Source organism: Mobula hypostoma, chromosome 18, assembly GCF_963921235.1.
Source record: "Mobula hypostoma chromosome 18, sMobHyp1.1, whole genome shotgun sequence".
NCBI lineage: Eukaryota > Metazoa > Chordata > Chondrichthyes > Myliobatiformes > Myliobatidae > Mobula > Mobula hypostoma.
Genome location: NC_086114.1, coordinates 30952885 through 30968608, shown reverse-complemented (window position 1 = coordinate 30968608; position 15724 = coordinate 30952885). Strand labels below are relative to the sequence as shown.

At 45.4% G+C, this 15724-nt stretch overlaps 1 protein-coding gene across 2 annotated transcripts in view; it reads left to right on the top strand.

The window, feature by feature from the left end:
• LOC134358433 (pro-neuregulin-3, membrane-bound isoform-like) overlaps positions 1–15724 on the top strand; it is a 529163-nt gene that overhangs the window by 437288 nt on the left and 76151 nt on the right. The gene's annotated exons all lie outside the window — the stretch shown is intronic.

Sequence of the window (15724 nt, the reverse complement as noted above, 5' to 3'; positions counted from 1 at the left end):
CCCATTCTGACATGTCTATCCACGGCCTCCTCTACTGTAAAGATGAAGCCACACTCAGGTTGGAGGAACAACACCTTATATTCCGTCTGGGTAGCCTCCAACCTGATGGTATGAACATCGACTTCTCTAACTTCCGCTAAGGCCCCACCTCCCCCTCGTACCCCAGCTGTTACTTATTTTTATGCACACATTCTTTCTCTCACTCTCCTTTTTCTCCCTCTGTCCCTCTGAAAATACCTCTTGCCCATCCTCTGGATCCCCCACCCCCTCCTTGTCTTTCTTCCCGGACCTCCTGTCCCATGATCCTCTCGTATCCCCTTTTGCCTATCACCTGTCCAGCTCTTGGCTCCATCCCTCCCCCTCCTGTCTTCTCCTATCATTTTGGATCTCCCCCTCTCCCTCCAACTTTCAAATCCCTTACTCACTCTTCCTTCAGTTAGTCCTGACGAAGGGTCTCGGCCTGAAACGTCGACTGCGCCTCTTCCTATAGATGCTGCCTGGCCTGCTGTGTTCACCAGCAACTTTGATGTGTGTTGCTACCATTTTTCAGCCCATTTTTCCAGCTGGTCCAAGTCCCTCTGCAGGCTCTGAAAACCTTCCTCACTGTCTACTACACCTCCAATCTTTGTATCATCAGCAAATTTGCTGATCCAATTTACCACATTATCATCCAGATCATTGATATAGATGACAAATAACAATGAACCCAGCACTGATCCCTGTGGCACACCACTAGTCAGAGACCTGCACTCGGAGAAGCAATTCTCTACCACCACTCTTTGGCTTCTTCCATTGACTCAATGTCTGATCCAATTTACCACCTCTCCATGTATACCTAGCGACTGAATTTTCCGAACTAACCTCCCATGCCGGGCCTTCAGACGTCCATTTGCACGTTCCAACATTCACTAGTACTTTGCAAAGGCAGAAACCCTCAGATGGCAAAGCTAATGTTCTGCTTTTTAATCTTCTGCATACCTCTTCCCTTTGCAGGGCTTCATCTCTCTTCCTGTCTGTCGTTAGTACCAATATGGACCGTGACATCTGGGTGCATGGCGCCCACTTTCAGGAAGCAACACTCTGTCCTGCAGTCTGGTTCACAGCTCACAGCTCCAGAAGTGTCTGTCTGGCTGCTTGAATATCAAGGCTCTTATTGCTATAGTTTGCCTAGACTTTGACTTTGCTGCATGACACAGCCCGTTATGGTGTCACTGACCTGGCCGGTAAGCCGAGAACGTGGCGTGAACAGCACTGGGAGAGGCCCTTCAGCCACACTTCCCTAGCACTAATTAAATTTGAGGACCTGCATTGGTCAGGGTCGATCCTGGGTGTAGGTTCCCAGCTATATACATGATACGTAAGCCAGTACGCAAACCGGGGCAGCGCGATATGAAGAGCAAGTCGTTCTCCAAACGGCGGAGACCAATTCAGTTTGGTGCCAGCAGCATCAAAGGAGTTCCCAGTCAGAGATGAACTCAGCCTTGGGGACTCCAGTTCTGGATTTTTCCTCGGCGTTTACTCCTGAAGCCTACCCCATGAGTGGGTATAGCCACACGGTAGCGGAGCTTTGATCAGAGTTTTCCTCCTTCTAGATGAGTTGCCAACCACGGGTGACGAGGCCCATTTCCCCTAAAGTGACTGGTATTAAGGCACCAGTAACCCACCTTTGACCCTTCTCCTGTCAGTAGAAACAGTTCCACCAGGCTTAGTAGCTAATCCACCAGTGAAGGCCAGGAGCGGGGTGGTTGTCAGAGGCTATTTGAGATGCATTGCATTGGGAGCTTTTAATAGTCAGTGGGAGCTTATTCCCACTACCTTTCAACCCCGGCTCTAACAACCTTAAGGAACCTAATTAAGCTCATGAAGCCTGATAATACTATTATCAACTGCAGGTCAAGCAGCATCTGTGGAGAGGAATAAGCAGTCAATGTTTCAGGCTGAGGCTCTCTATCAGGACTGGAAAGGAGGGGAGAAGGTACCAGAGGTGGGAGAGGTGGTGACATGAGAGGTCAGGTGAAGGGAGGTAGGTGAGTGAGGGAGGGGGATGAAGTGAGAAGCTGGGAGCTGATGGGTGGAAAAGGTGAAGGGCTGAAGAAGAAGGAAATGGGGGACCACTTTGTTGAGATTCACTTCATGCACAACAGGGAGGATGCCCCAGTGGTAATTACAATCCCCATTTCCATTCTGACATGTCAGTCTTTGGCCTCCTCTGCTGTCACAATCAGGCCACTGTTGGGTCAGAGAAGCAACACTTATTCCATCTAGGTTGTCTCCAACCTCACGGCAGGAACATCGATTTCTCCCCCTCCCCCTCCTCTTCCTTTTTCATCCCCCATTCTGGCTCCCCTTTCTTCTCCTCACCTGTCTATCCCACCCCTCTGGTGTTCCTCATCCCTCCCTCCCTCTCTCCATGATGCACTCTCGTCTCCTATCAGATTCATTCTTCCTCAGCCTCTCCATAGACGCTGCCTAACCTACTGGGTTCCTCCAACATTTTGTGTGTGTTCCTCTGGATTTCCAGCACCTGTATTAATATTAATATCCCTTCTGCCTGTGCATGATCCATATCCCTCCACACGCTGCATATGCATCTGCCGATTTAAGAGCCACTTAAATATCTCTGTTGCATCTACCTCCAGCACCACAGGCAGGGTGTTCCAGGCACCCACCACTCCCCTGTGTGTATATATAGAAAAACGACTTGCCATCGCATCTCCTCTGAACTTCTTCCCTCTCACCTTAAATGTATACCCTTTACTATTAGACATTTCAGTTATGGGAAAGATACTTGCTCTGTATCTACGCGTAGAGTCACTGAAACAGGCCTTTGGCCTATCTAGTCCGTGATAAACAATCAGTCTGCCTCGTTCCATTGACATGCACCCAGACCATAGCCCTCCATACGCCTCCCATTCAGGTACCTTTCCAAATTTCTCTTAAATGTTGAGATTGAACCTGTATTCGCTAGTTCTGCTTGCAGCTCATTCCACATTCTCATCACCCTCTGAGGGAAGAAGTTCCTTAAACATTTCACCTTTCACCCTTAACCCATGACCTCTAATTCTAGTCTCACCCAATCTCAGTGGAAAAATACTGCTTGCGTTTATCCAATACATACCCCTCATAATTGTGTATCAAATCTCCCTTTAGTCTTCTACATTAGGAATAGCCCTAATCTATCCAAACTTTCCCTATAACTCAGATCCTAAAGCCCTGGTAACATTCTTGTAAATTTTCTCGGCACTCTTCCAATCTTATTCTCATCTTTCTTGTAGGTAGGTGACCAAAACTGCACAGAATAATCCAAATTAGGCCTCACCGACATCTTCTACAACTTCAACATAACGTCCCAAATCCTGCAGTCACCCTGACTGAAGAAGACAATAGCCAAACGTTTTCTTTACAACCCTATCTAAGTGACTCCACTTTCAAGGAATTATGGATCTGTATTCCCAGATCCTTCTGTTCTACTGCACTCCACAGTGCCCAACTGCTCAATGTGTAAGTCCTACCCTTTATTGTCCTCTGAAGATGCAACTTGTCTGCATTAAATTCCATCGGCCATTCTTTCAGCCCCTTTTTCCAGTTGGTCCAGGTCCCACCGCAAGCTTTGATTCTTCCTCACCGTCCATTACACCCCCCAATCCTGGTGTCATCTGCAAATTTGCTGCTCCAGTTTGCCACATTATCATCCAGATCAATGGTATAGATGACAAACAACAGTGGACCCAGCGCTGATCCGTGTAGCACACCACTGGTCACGGGCCTGAAGTCGGAGAGGCAACCATATACTATCACTCTCTGCTTTCTCCCATGAAGCCAACTTTTAATTTAATGTACTGCCTCATTGTGAAAGCCAAATAATTGAACCTTCTTGATCCATCTCCCAAGTAGGACCTTGTCAAATGCCTTACTAAAATCCACGTAAACATCCACTGCCTTGTCTTCAACAACGTTCCTGATAACTTCCCCGAAATTCTCTATAAGATTGTTTAGACACACTTGACAACATGCAAAGCCATGATGACTATCTCTAATAAGTCCCTGGCTATCCAAATACTTGTATATCGGGTCCTTTAGAATATCTTCCAATAACTATTGTTGTCAGGCTCACCAGCCTATAATTTCCTGACCTACTGTTAGAGATGTTCTTATTGGAGCGGTCCTCCAGTCCTCCAGCACCTCACCCATGGTTAAGGACATTTTAAACATCTCTGCTAGGGCCCCTGCAGTTTCTGCACTAGCCGCCTACAGGGTCCGAGGGAACACCTTGTCAGGCCCCGGGGGTTTATCCACCCTAATTTGCCTCAAGACGGAGAACGCCTCTATAATCTGTATGGGTCCATGAGCTCACTGCTGCTTTGCCTCACTTCTATTGACTCTGTTTCCGTCTCCTGAGTAAATACAGATGAAAAAAATCTAGTTAAGATCTCCCCCCAACACTTTCACCTCCATGCATAAATGACCACTCTGATCTTCCAGAGGACCAATTTTGTCCCTTGCTATCCTTTTGCTCCTAATATATCTGCAGTAGCCCTTGGGATTCTCCTTCACCTTGTGAACCTCATCCCTTCTTTTATAGAAAATTAGAATTGTATAGCACAGTACAGGCTCTTCAGCCCACATTGTTGTGCCAACCCTCAAACCCTGCCTCCCATATAACCCCGCACCTTAAATTCCTCCATATACCTGTCTAGTAGTCTCTTAAACTTCACTAGCGTATCTGCCTCCACCACTGACTCAGGCAGGGTATTCCACGCACCAACCACTTTCTGAGTAAAAAACCTTCCTCTAATATCCCCCTTGAACTTCCCACCCCTTACCTTAAAGCCATGTCCTCTTGTATTGACCAGTGGTGCCCTGGGGAAGAGGCGCTGGCTATCCACTCTATCTATTCCTCTTAATATCTTGTATAACTCTATCACGTTTCCTCTCATCCTCCTTCTCTCCAAAGAATAAAGCCCTAGCTCCCTTAATCTCTGATCATAATCCATACTCTCTAAACTAGGCAGCATCCTGGTAAATCTCCTGTGTACCCTTTCCAATGCTTCCACATCCTTCCTATAGTGAGGCGACCAGAACTGAACATAGTACTCCAAGTGTGGCCTAACCAGAGTTTTATAGAGCTGCATCATTACCTCACGACTCTTAAACTCTATCCCTTGGCTTATGAAAGCTAACACCCCATAAGCTTTCTTAACTACCCTACCTACCTGTGAGGCAACTTTCAGGGATCTGTGGACATGTACGCCCAGATCCCTCTGCTCCTCCACACTTCCAAGTATCCTGCCATTTACTTTGTACTCTGCCTTGGAGTTTGTCCTTCCAAAGTGTACCACCTCATACATCTCCGGGTTGAACTCCATCTGCCACTTCTCAGCCCACTTCTGCAACCTATCAATGTCTTTCTGCAATCTTCGACAATCCTCTACACTATCCACAACACCACCAACCTTTGTGTCATCTGCAAACTTGTCAACCTACCCTTCTACCCCCACATCTAGGTCGTTAATAAAAATCACGAAAAGTAGAGGTCCCAGAACAGATCCTTGTGGGACACCACTAGTCACAACCCTCCAATCCGAATGTACTCCCTCCACCACGACCCTCTGCCTTCTGCAGGCAAGCCAATTCTGAATCCACCTCCTGATTTCCTTCTTAAGTGTTCTCTTGCTTTCCTTGTACTCCTCAAGTACTTTATTTGCTTCTTCCTGTCTATGCCAGCTATGCACTTACTTGTTTTTCTTATCCAGGGCCTCAATATCTGTTCAAAACCAAGGTTCCCTAACCTGTTATCTTTGACATTTATTCTACCAAGAATGTACAAACTCTGTACTCTCCAAATTTCACTTTTGAAGGCATCTCACTTACCAAGTACACCTTTGCCAGAAAACAACCTGTCCCAGTCCACACTTGCCAGATCCTTTCTGATACCATCAAAATCAGCCTTCCCCCAGTTTAGATTCTCAACCCGAGGACCAGACCTATCCTGCTTTCTCCCATGAAGCCAACTTTTAATTTAATGTACTGCCTCATTTTGAAAGCCAAATAATTGAACCTTCTTGATCAACCTCCCAAGTATTATTATCTTGAAACTAATGGCATTATGATCACCAAATGCAAGGTGTTCTGAAATGCAAATCTCTGACACCTGCCCTGTCTCATTCCCTAATAGAAGATCTAGCATCACATTCTATCTTGTTGGGATCTCTACATACTGATTAAGGAAACTTTCCTGAACATGTTTGACAAACTCTATTCTATCCAGCGATTTTACAGTATGAGAATCCCAGTCAATGTGTGGAAAGTTAAAATCACCTACTATCATGTCCTTGCATTTCTTCCAACACACTAGAGTTTCTCCACAAATTTGCTCCTCTAAGTCCAACAGACTGTTGGGTGGTCTATAACTGAGCTGAGTTGAGGGCCTCCGTCAGTCAGACTTGACCATGGATATTGTATTCGAGCTGTCTAGATATGCAAGCTTGGGCTGTACAATATGGAGTGCAAGTTGTTACCCATGTAGCAAGCTCCCCCTCTCCATGCATCTGATGAATCCAAAGGAATAGCAGAGACCAATACAGTTTAGTACCAGAAGTGTTGCAGGAATTGCCAGTCAGCATTGAACTCAATGCCGTAGAGACTCCAACTCCAGATTTCTCCCTTGGGGTTTACTCCCAAAGCCTTCCCCATGAATGGGTGTAGCCACAAGGCAGCGGACACGTGAAATCAGAGTTTTCCTTCTCCTAAGTGAGTTGGCAACCATGGCTGACAGGCCTCATCTGCCCAAAGTGACTGGTTTCAAGGCGCCAGTAACCCGTTTTGCCCCTTCTCCTGTCAGTAGAAACAGTTCTATAATATAATGCCATTAATGCAGTCTTCCCTTTCTTATTCCTCAGTTCCAGCCATATAGCCTTAGTAGACAAGCTCTCCAGTCGGCCTTGTCGGAGCACTGTCGTAACATTTTCTATTACACCTGTCACAATTTTATCAATTTTTACAGGTCTCTCTTCACCCTCTGTCGCTCCAGCATAAGTAGCTCAGTTGTTCAGTCTCTCCATATAACACATGTCCTCTAATTGTGGTAAGCTTCTTCTGCACCATCTCCCAAGCCTCCATATCCTTCCTCTAATGGGGGAATTGAATGCAATGCCCTAACTGTAGCCTGACTAGAGTTTTATAATGCTGTGACATAACCTGACTTTTGAATTCAGTGCCTCAACTCGTAAAGGCAAGAATACGCTCGCCCTGTTTACTACGCTTGCGTGACCACTTTCAGGGGAATATGAACTAGGACCCCAATATCCCTCTGTCCATTAACACTGTAAAGGATCTTGCCATTAACTGCAAGCAAGAAAAAAATCTACAGATGCTGGAAACTCAAGCAACACACACAAAATCAATCCTGATGAAGGGTCTCAGCCAGAATTATTGACTATACTCTCTTCCATGGATGCTGCCTGGCCTGCTGAGTTCTTCCAGCATTTTGCGTGTGTTGCTTGCCATTAACTGTGGATTTCCCTTTAAAACTGATGCCCCTACAGTGTAACACCTCTTGTCTGAATAAGACTCCATCTACCATTTCTCTGCCCATATCTACAACGGCCCGTATTCCTTTTGCAGTCTTCTATACTATCCACGACACCACCAATCATTGTGTTATCTGGAAATGTACTAACCCATCCACCCTCGTTTCCATCCAGACTGTTTATGAGTGGCAGAGCAGCTTGGGCAGCAAGGCGATGTAGCGGTGAGCATTACTCTTTACAGAACCACTGATACGGGCTCAATTTCCACTGCAGTCCGTAAGGATCCTGTATGTTCTACCATGACCGTGCAGGCTGCCCCTGGATATTCCAGTCTCCTCCCACACTCCACAGGCATACGGGTTAGTAAGTTGAGGGCATGCTGGGCACCATGTTGGCACTAGAAGCATGGCATCACTTGCAAGTTGCCCCCTGTATATCCTCAGATAGCGTTTGTCAGTGATGGAAATGACTCAGTTCACTGTATGTTAAAATGTACATGGGACAGATAAAGCTGATCTTTTTCTTTATATTTATCTCACAAACAGCAGAGGCCCCATTACGGACCCCTGTGGAACATCGCTTTTCAGGGACCTCCACCCGTCAATCCCTACTCATCTTCTGTGGGCAAGCCAAATCTGATGTTGCTTTTCCCTGAGAAGCCTCTGCCCACAACTTTGTTAGAGAGGGGAATAGAATCAAGGCTGTCCTGCACCACCTGCCTTCCCCTTCTGGAGGTCACCCTTTGAACCTGTGGTATGACCAGCTCCCTGTAGCTCCTGCCTATGACAGCCTCTGCCTCCAGTATGCTCCTCACTAAGTCCCATTGCTGATCCAGCTGAGAGGAGCTGCAGCCTCACACCTTCCTATGTAGTCACCCTACAAATGTAGTCATCGGGGTACTTGAATTCTCGGAGATCTCCCACATTTCACAGCGAGGCCATACCTCTCCACTGACTGCCAGGCCTAAATGAAAAGAATAAAAACGATTAAAGAACGACCTTCTTTTGATGTGGTGTGCCTTGTCACCTCTCAGCTTCCTTGTCATAGCCTCTGTCCTTGAACCTCAAGCACAGTACTTCCACCTCAAAACAGCTGAACTCAAAATGGCCACTCCACTAGAGGTTCCCTCCCTTTAAATGCGGAACCTTGCTCACTAGGCCTGCTAGTAGAAAAAGCCAATTTTTAGACACTCCTTTACTATCCACCACTTTATTCGTACCACAGTCTACAAGCTTTCAAACCCTAAACTGCAATTTCATTAATTCTATTTCTCACATTGCCACCCACTCTATTTTACCTTGCTCACCGTTCATCTATTGCACTGTCTACATTCATTGCACGGTTGAATTCAGTTCAGTAAATTCACAATGGATCAGGAATAACTTGCCCACGGATCTAAATGGCAGCTTCATCCAATGATTCCTTATTTTCAGATCCCCAAGGGCCCAATTCTATTTTTTCCTTCACTTTATTTCAGTCTAACTCCTGTTGAAGAATTCGTGTAGTTATTTCAATTATTTTCGCTATCCTTCATTTTCTGCTTATTCTTTTCTGAATCCTGTTCCCTCCCACTCTGCTCTCACTCACTTCCTCTCTATCTCTCTATCTCTGTCTGTCTCCCTCTCTCTGTCTCACTCATTGTTCTGTTCTCCTGCATGACTTGATTATGGATCCACAAGTAACTTTCACCCGTAACATAATGAAATGCCTCAACCTCAGTCGAAGGTACTAGTTATGTTTTGTAGGTTCAAAACATTAAATTAATCCAAGGAAGACATGGGGAGTCCAAAAATACAGGTATAGTTTGAGTTGAATTAAGTGCACATGGTAGCATGATGATGTAAGCAATCAACATATCTTTATAGTTAATTAACTATTTAAATGAACAAGAATACTTAATCAACATATATTTATTTATTATTGAGATATTAAATATTCAACAGTACTAGCAAGCAAACTAGGATATTGAGCCACTGCAAGATACATTAGAATGAATGCTCAGCCAAAGAGTTAAGTAATAGAAGGCATTTCGGTAGAGTGGCATGAAGTTTAGGGATATAATTCCAGAGTTTGGGTAGCTAAAGACAGTTACCAACAGTGAACTAAGTTTAGACAACACAAGAGGATTCTGCTGGGAAGGTTGGGGCCCAGTGTCAGCAAATCCACGAGTCCACTGGAGGCCAGAGGTGAGAGGACGCGATGTGTGACTGGGCGAGTGGGAGAGGCCAGAGGTGAGAGGACGCGATGTGTGATTGTGTGATTGGGCGAGTGGGAGAGGCCAGAGGTGAGAGGACGCGGTGTGCGATTGGGCGAGTGGGAGAGGCCAGAGGTGAGAGGATGCGGTGTGCGATTGGGCGAGTGGGAGAGGCCAGAGGTGAGAGGACACGATGTGTGATTGGGCGAGTGGGAGAGGCCAGAGGTGAGAGGATGCGGTGTGCGATTGGGCGAGTGGGAGAGGCCAGAGATGAGAGGATGCGGTGTGTGATTGGGCGAGTGGGAGAGGCCAGAGATGAGAGGATACGGTGTGTGATTGGGCGAGTGGGAGAGGCCAGAGGTGAGAGGACGCGGTGTGCGATTGGGCGAGTGGGAGAGGCCAGAGGTGAGAGGACGGGGTGTGTGATTGGGCGAGAGGGAGAGGGCAGAGGTGAGAGGACGGGGTGTGTGATTGGGCGAGTGGGAGAGGCCAGAGGTGAGAGGACGGGGTGTGTGATTGGGCGAGAGGGAGAGGGCAGAGGTGAGAGGACGGGGTGTGTGATTGGGCGAGAGGGAGAGGGCAGGAACGGGGCATGCTTCGCTGTCATTGTTTTTTCTGCTCAGTACTGTATATTCTATCTCGTCGTGTTCTGTGTTGTTCTGCCAAGCATTGTGGCATGGCGATGTTGGCGCTGGAAAGTGGGGCGACACTTGTGGGCTGCCCCCAGCACATCCTTGGGTGTGCTGGTTGTCAACACATGTGACACATTTCACTGTACGTTTTGATGTACATCTAATAAATAAATCGGAATCTGAGGATGAATATAAATACCTCCTAGAGCTGAAGGATCCTGTGGGTAAAGCTGGGATTAGAATTTTAACATCGGGTTGTTGTTTAACCAAAAGTTAGAGCAGAGCAGCAACCATGGAGATAGCGGGGGAAATGGGATTTGGTTCTAAGTTCGATCATGAGAGACAGAGTTTCGGGGTGATCTCGAGTTTACAGAGCATACTGTAGAATGAACCACGTCGGCCAGGAGTAGAGTCAAGTCCTGGACTGGAGATGAAATACCACTGGACTGGGGTGAATGTTTGCTGGCCTCATGTGACCAGGGTGAGACCAGATGGTAGAGTAGCCATGGAGGCAAATGCTCAGCAGTTTAAAACAGAGCAGAATCTGATGCTGAGCAAGTTCAAGAGGTTGGATTTCCACACATGAACGTTCATAGAGTCGCAGAGCATTGCAGAATGGAAACAAGCCCTTTGGCCCATCTAGTCCATGCCGACCTGTTTTTCTGCCCATTCAGTACTCAGGTGAACATTGTGATCATTCTTAGAGTGCAGCGATCTAGTGAAGGTTTTGTGAGACAACCAAGTACCCAGCGTGTATATGGAACCAGGCGTGGTGCAATCAAGAGATTGGCTAAGGAGAAATCCATTGGGGGCGGGGGGTGTCCAGGAGGCGGATAGGAAGAACATGATGGAATAGACAATAGATAAGAGTGTAGCCACGGAACAGCAATCATAGTCATATTAAATGGAAACAAGCCTTTTAGCCCAACCCATTCATGTCGACTGTAGTTCCCACAAAGCTAGTCCCATTTGCCTGTGCTTGTCCCATATTCCTCCAAATCAATGGTTCTCAATGTGGGCTGTTAGAGCGATTTTTGGGTTTAGCACATTTATATTTAGAAAATGACTTTGGCTACCATGCTTCACATCTGAATATGTATTGTAGATTTAATTTGGAGAGCAGCTCTGAACAATGGGTTCCTAAGAGCCGTGAATCTCAGACCAGAAAATGCTGATTAAAATTCATTTGGATGTCTGTGGTGTGGGTGTGAAGTTTGCGTGTAGTTTCAAATAAAGCATTGTCGATACATTGTAAATATGGAATTGTCTTTTGATGTTTAGCACATAAAATATCGAGCCCCACATTGGGCCGGCGAGACCTTTCGACCAGAAGTGTTTCCATACGGTGCCTGCTGTGCCTTTTGTTTTGTCGGATGAGGGAGCTGCTTTGTATCTCTGGTGGCTCCATTCAAGCAACAACATGGGCCACATGGCCCTCCGGGAGGCCAAACTGCAATTCGTAGGGGCCACAAGGTTTTTTTTAAAAAAAGGAACTAGGAGCCACAGGAGTTTCTGAAAGGGCCATGATAAGTTTGTTTTATTGAAATATTACTGAAGTATATACATAAAACAGGAATGAATAAATGTAATTTAATTGGAACCCTGAATGAAATGAATGGGGAAAATGTACTAAATGAGGCAGCGAAACAGCTTCTCCTGTGGGGTGTTGGCGGGTCTGCAGTACGTCAGTCGTTATCTCTGTTCCTACTTGATCACGCACAAATCACCATTCACACCCTGCAGGGCAGCCCGCTTCAGCTCTGCTCCACATCCGCCCCCAAGTCACAAACCGCAGGTGGGGCGGGGCTGGCTGCAGCAAGGATGCAGCAGGAGTCTGGCTGTGTCTGCCTTCCACTGACCCGAGTGTGTTTATAGCGCCAGGTACCCCTGGGTAATTGTGACAGCCTTTATTTGGGACAGCTCTCAAAGAACAAAAACACATTCGGAAAATAGCCGTGATTCCCTTAGTTTATTTGGGACACAATGCCACTTAATTGGGCCAGGAGACAGTCAGTCATGTGGACTTGTGTGGTCATTGGACATAACACTGTGCTTAGAGCAAACAGATGTGTGTGATTGTGTTCTGTTATCCGTTTGGGCCGACAGAGGCCGATTCGAAAAACAGTGAATTTTTTTTTGATGATTTTGTTTCTTTTATCTTGAATTTAAAAAATTGAGACTCTGACCACGAAAAGATTTGGCAGTAGCTGGAAAAGTCACCATACTGGACAAAATTGAAAACCGTACACCTACTGCTACTCATTGTCAGCAAGCAGAGATGAGGATCCAGATGTTGAAGAGGCCCTTAATCTGTGGTTTCCATTGTAACTGGACACAGTGTGCACGGCAGTGGGCCAGTGTCGAAAAACAAGTCAGAGGAGCTCGCTAAGAAGCTGGGTCACGGAGATTTTAAAGTAACATTGGCTCAATGGAAATGTAGGCACCACATTAAATTCCAGAAAGCACACGGCGAGAAAGGTAGTGCTGATGCTGTAAGAATAGAAATATGAAAATCTACAGAACTCCCTAGTTTCCTTCAAAAATTTTGTGCAGTCAATATCTACACTGCTGATAAAACTGGTATTTTTTTATCATGCCACGCCAGACGGTTCCTTCTGCTACAAACACGCAACACTATCACGTTCAAAGAAGGCAGTAGATCACATAACTGTCTGTTACGTTGTGCAATTATGGAAGGAACTGATAAAAAGAAATTGTTGCTTATTGGGAAAAGCGTTAAACCTCGACACGTTTAAGGGGCTAAGAATGGATAGTTTACCAGTCGAGTACTATGCCTGGCCTGCTGAGTGTGAGCGTGTGTGTGTGTGTGTGTGTGTGTGTGTGTGTGTGTGCATGTGTGTATTTGTGTGTGTAGGTGCAGATTTTCTCATCTCCGAGTACTATTCCAGTGTAGTCGATGAATTCTTTCATCGGTAACCATTACAAACTAATACAGTTTTATAGTACTGTAGTAATATGGGTCGTGTTTTAATTTGTTCTCTATTTAATTTAAGTACATAATTTGTTACTCAGTTAAATGGTAGTTTGTAGTTTTTATACCTTCTTAACTATTTCCACAAAATTTCAGATAATTGGGGCAACTGTTTAGTTGAGCCAAAACGTACTGGTATATCCCAATTACCTGTAACTGGAATCCACTGTACTTATTAAACGTGACATGAAAGCTGTAGTTATTGCAGTAGGTTCTTCTGCCAGAAACGGCTAAACTACAGAGGCGAAAATGGGTGAAGTCTACCACTGCTTCACAGTCTGCCTCTACAGCTTCCATTAAGTCCCTGATATTTTGAAAGAAAGTTCAATTCGCTTTTCTTGATAGTATTGTACCATTTCTAAGTGACACGCAGCTTGGAGAACAAATTGTTGCTGCTAAGTCTGACATATTTTATCTGTCAGGTATATTTGAGAAACTGAATTTATTAAACAAACAGTTACAAGGAAAACGACTGCAATTTCATATTGTGGAAAAAGTCTATACCCGCTTGGAAAACTCAAATTTTTCAGCAGCAATATTGGACATTGCGAGTTTAGGCAATTTCTTTCACTAGGTACTCTTAAAATAGAATTGCGAGATGATGATCTGATTGCATTTGAAACAACTGCACACTCATAATGGAATTTCAGTTCAGAGATCCACAGGAGATGCATCTTCCAGACTGGATGGTGAATCCACTGGGTGAATATGAATGATGTTAACACCACACTGCAAGTGTGTCTCATTGAGCTGCAGGGTGATCTAACAGCTCAAGCAAAATTCTAACCCAACAAGTGAAATTTCTGGATGACTAATGACATTAAAATAAGCTTCTACAGCTCTAGAGAAAGCAAAGTTGTTTTTAATTGGATTTCCCAACCCGCAGCTAGTTGAATGTGATTTTAGTCGAGCTCTGCACCTGCTATTAAAAGCTCCTAACCATCCTGGATGTTGTGAAAGCAGGTGACCTTCGCTTATCATTAACCAAGTTGCAACCAGATAGTCAAAAATTGCGCTAGCTTTCTTCGGTTGGTTGGATCTCACTAAATACCTAAAGTAACAATATTAAGTACTATTTCATTGCTGGCGGGAAGAGAATTACATATATTATAAATTAAGTATCCTATTCTGAGTTTTGAAATAGTTTTACTTTTCATATATACCTGTAACATTTATTTCAACATGTAATAATACCTATAACCAGTAAAGCATAAATATTGTCTGTCTATTAGGATATTAGTACAGTTGACCAAAGGGAACTTCAGCGTCTTTAGGAGGGGAGAGGCCACAGAGGTAAATGGAAATCAAGTGGGCTACGAGCAGCAGAAGTTTGAGAACCACTGCTGTAAAGCCTCCCTAGCTATATTCTTATTCAAATGTCTGCTGAATATTATTATTGTACCTGCCTCAACCACTTCTTGTAGCTCGCACCACTCTTTCCAAGTTGTCCTCAAATCCATTGTAGGTCTTTCACCTCTCACTTTAAACCTCTGCCACGCCCCCCCCCCCGCCTTTAGCTCCCCTTCCCTGAGAAAAAGGCATGTGCGCTCATGCTGTCTCTACCTCGCCAGAGGACACAGCCTCAGAATAAAGGGCCGTCCTTTTAGGATGGAGATGAGGAGGAATTTCTTTAGCCAGAGACTGGTGAATCTATGAAATTTGTAGCTACAGGTGGCTGTGGAGGGCAAGTCTTTGTGTGTATTTAAGGCAGAGGTTGGCGGATTCTTGATTGGTCAGAGCATGAAGGGATACAGTGAGAAGGCAGGAGATTGGGGCTGGGAGGAAAATCAGATCAGCTGTGATGAAGTGGCGGAGCAGACACGATGGGCCATATACACCTCTAAATGGTCATCTCAAACTCCTGCATTCCAAGGAATAAATTCCTAGTGCTGCTAACCCCTCCCTAAAACTCAGGATCATCCCGGCATCATGCTTTAGAGTTTAATGATGTTCTGTCTATAATATAAACCGTGCCCAGTACTTCAAGTGCTGTCTCAGTAATGTCTCGTACAACTACAGCCTATACTTATACCTTAAGCCATAAGACTTTTTCACCACCCTGTGAGGCTGCATCGAGCTGTAGGTTGGAAGAATAGGCAGTCAGCTCTGCTAAAGGCAGCAGATATGATGGAGATGCGATGGGGGTTAATTCATCGTGCACCTGGTGGTACAATACATCCTGGACTTTGGTAGGTCAGTTTCTGTGGTGCAAGAGTGAGAACCCAAATCTAGGGCTTGGTTCCTGTGGGATAGGGAACATGGCTAGTGTGCCCTCCTTCTTTTTAATTCAGCTGGCATGGTCTGACGAGGTAATCCTCAGGAAACACATAACTTTTCAACACACACAGTTAAAGCCGGCATCTCCCCACGGACTCCT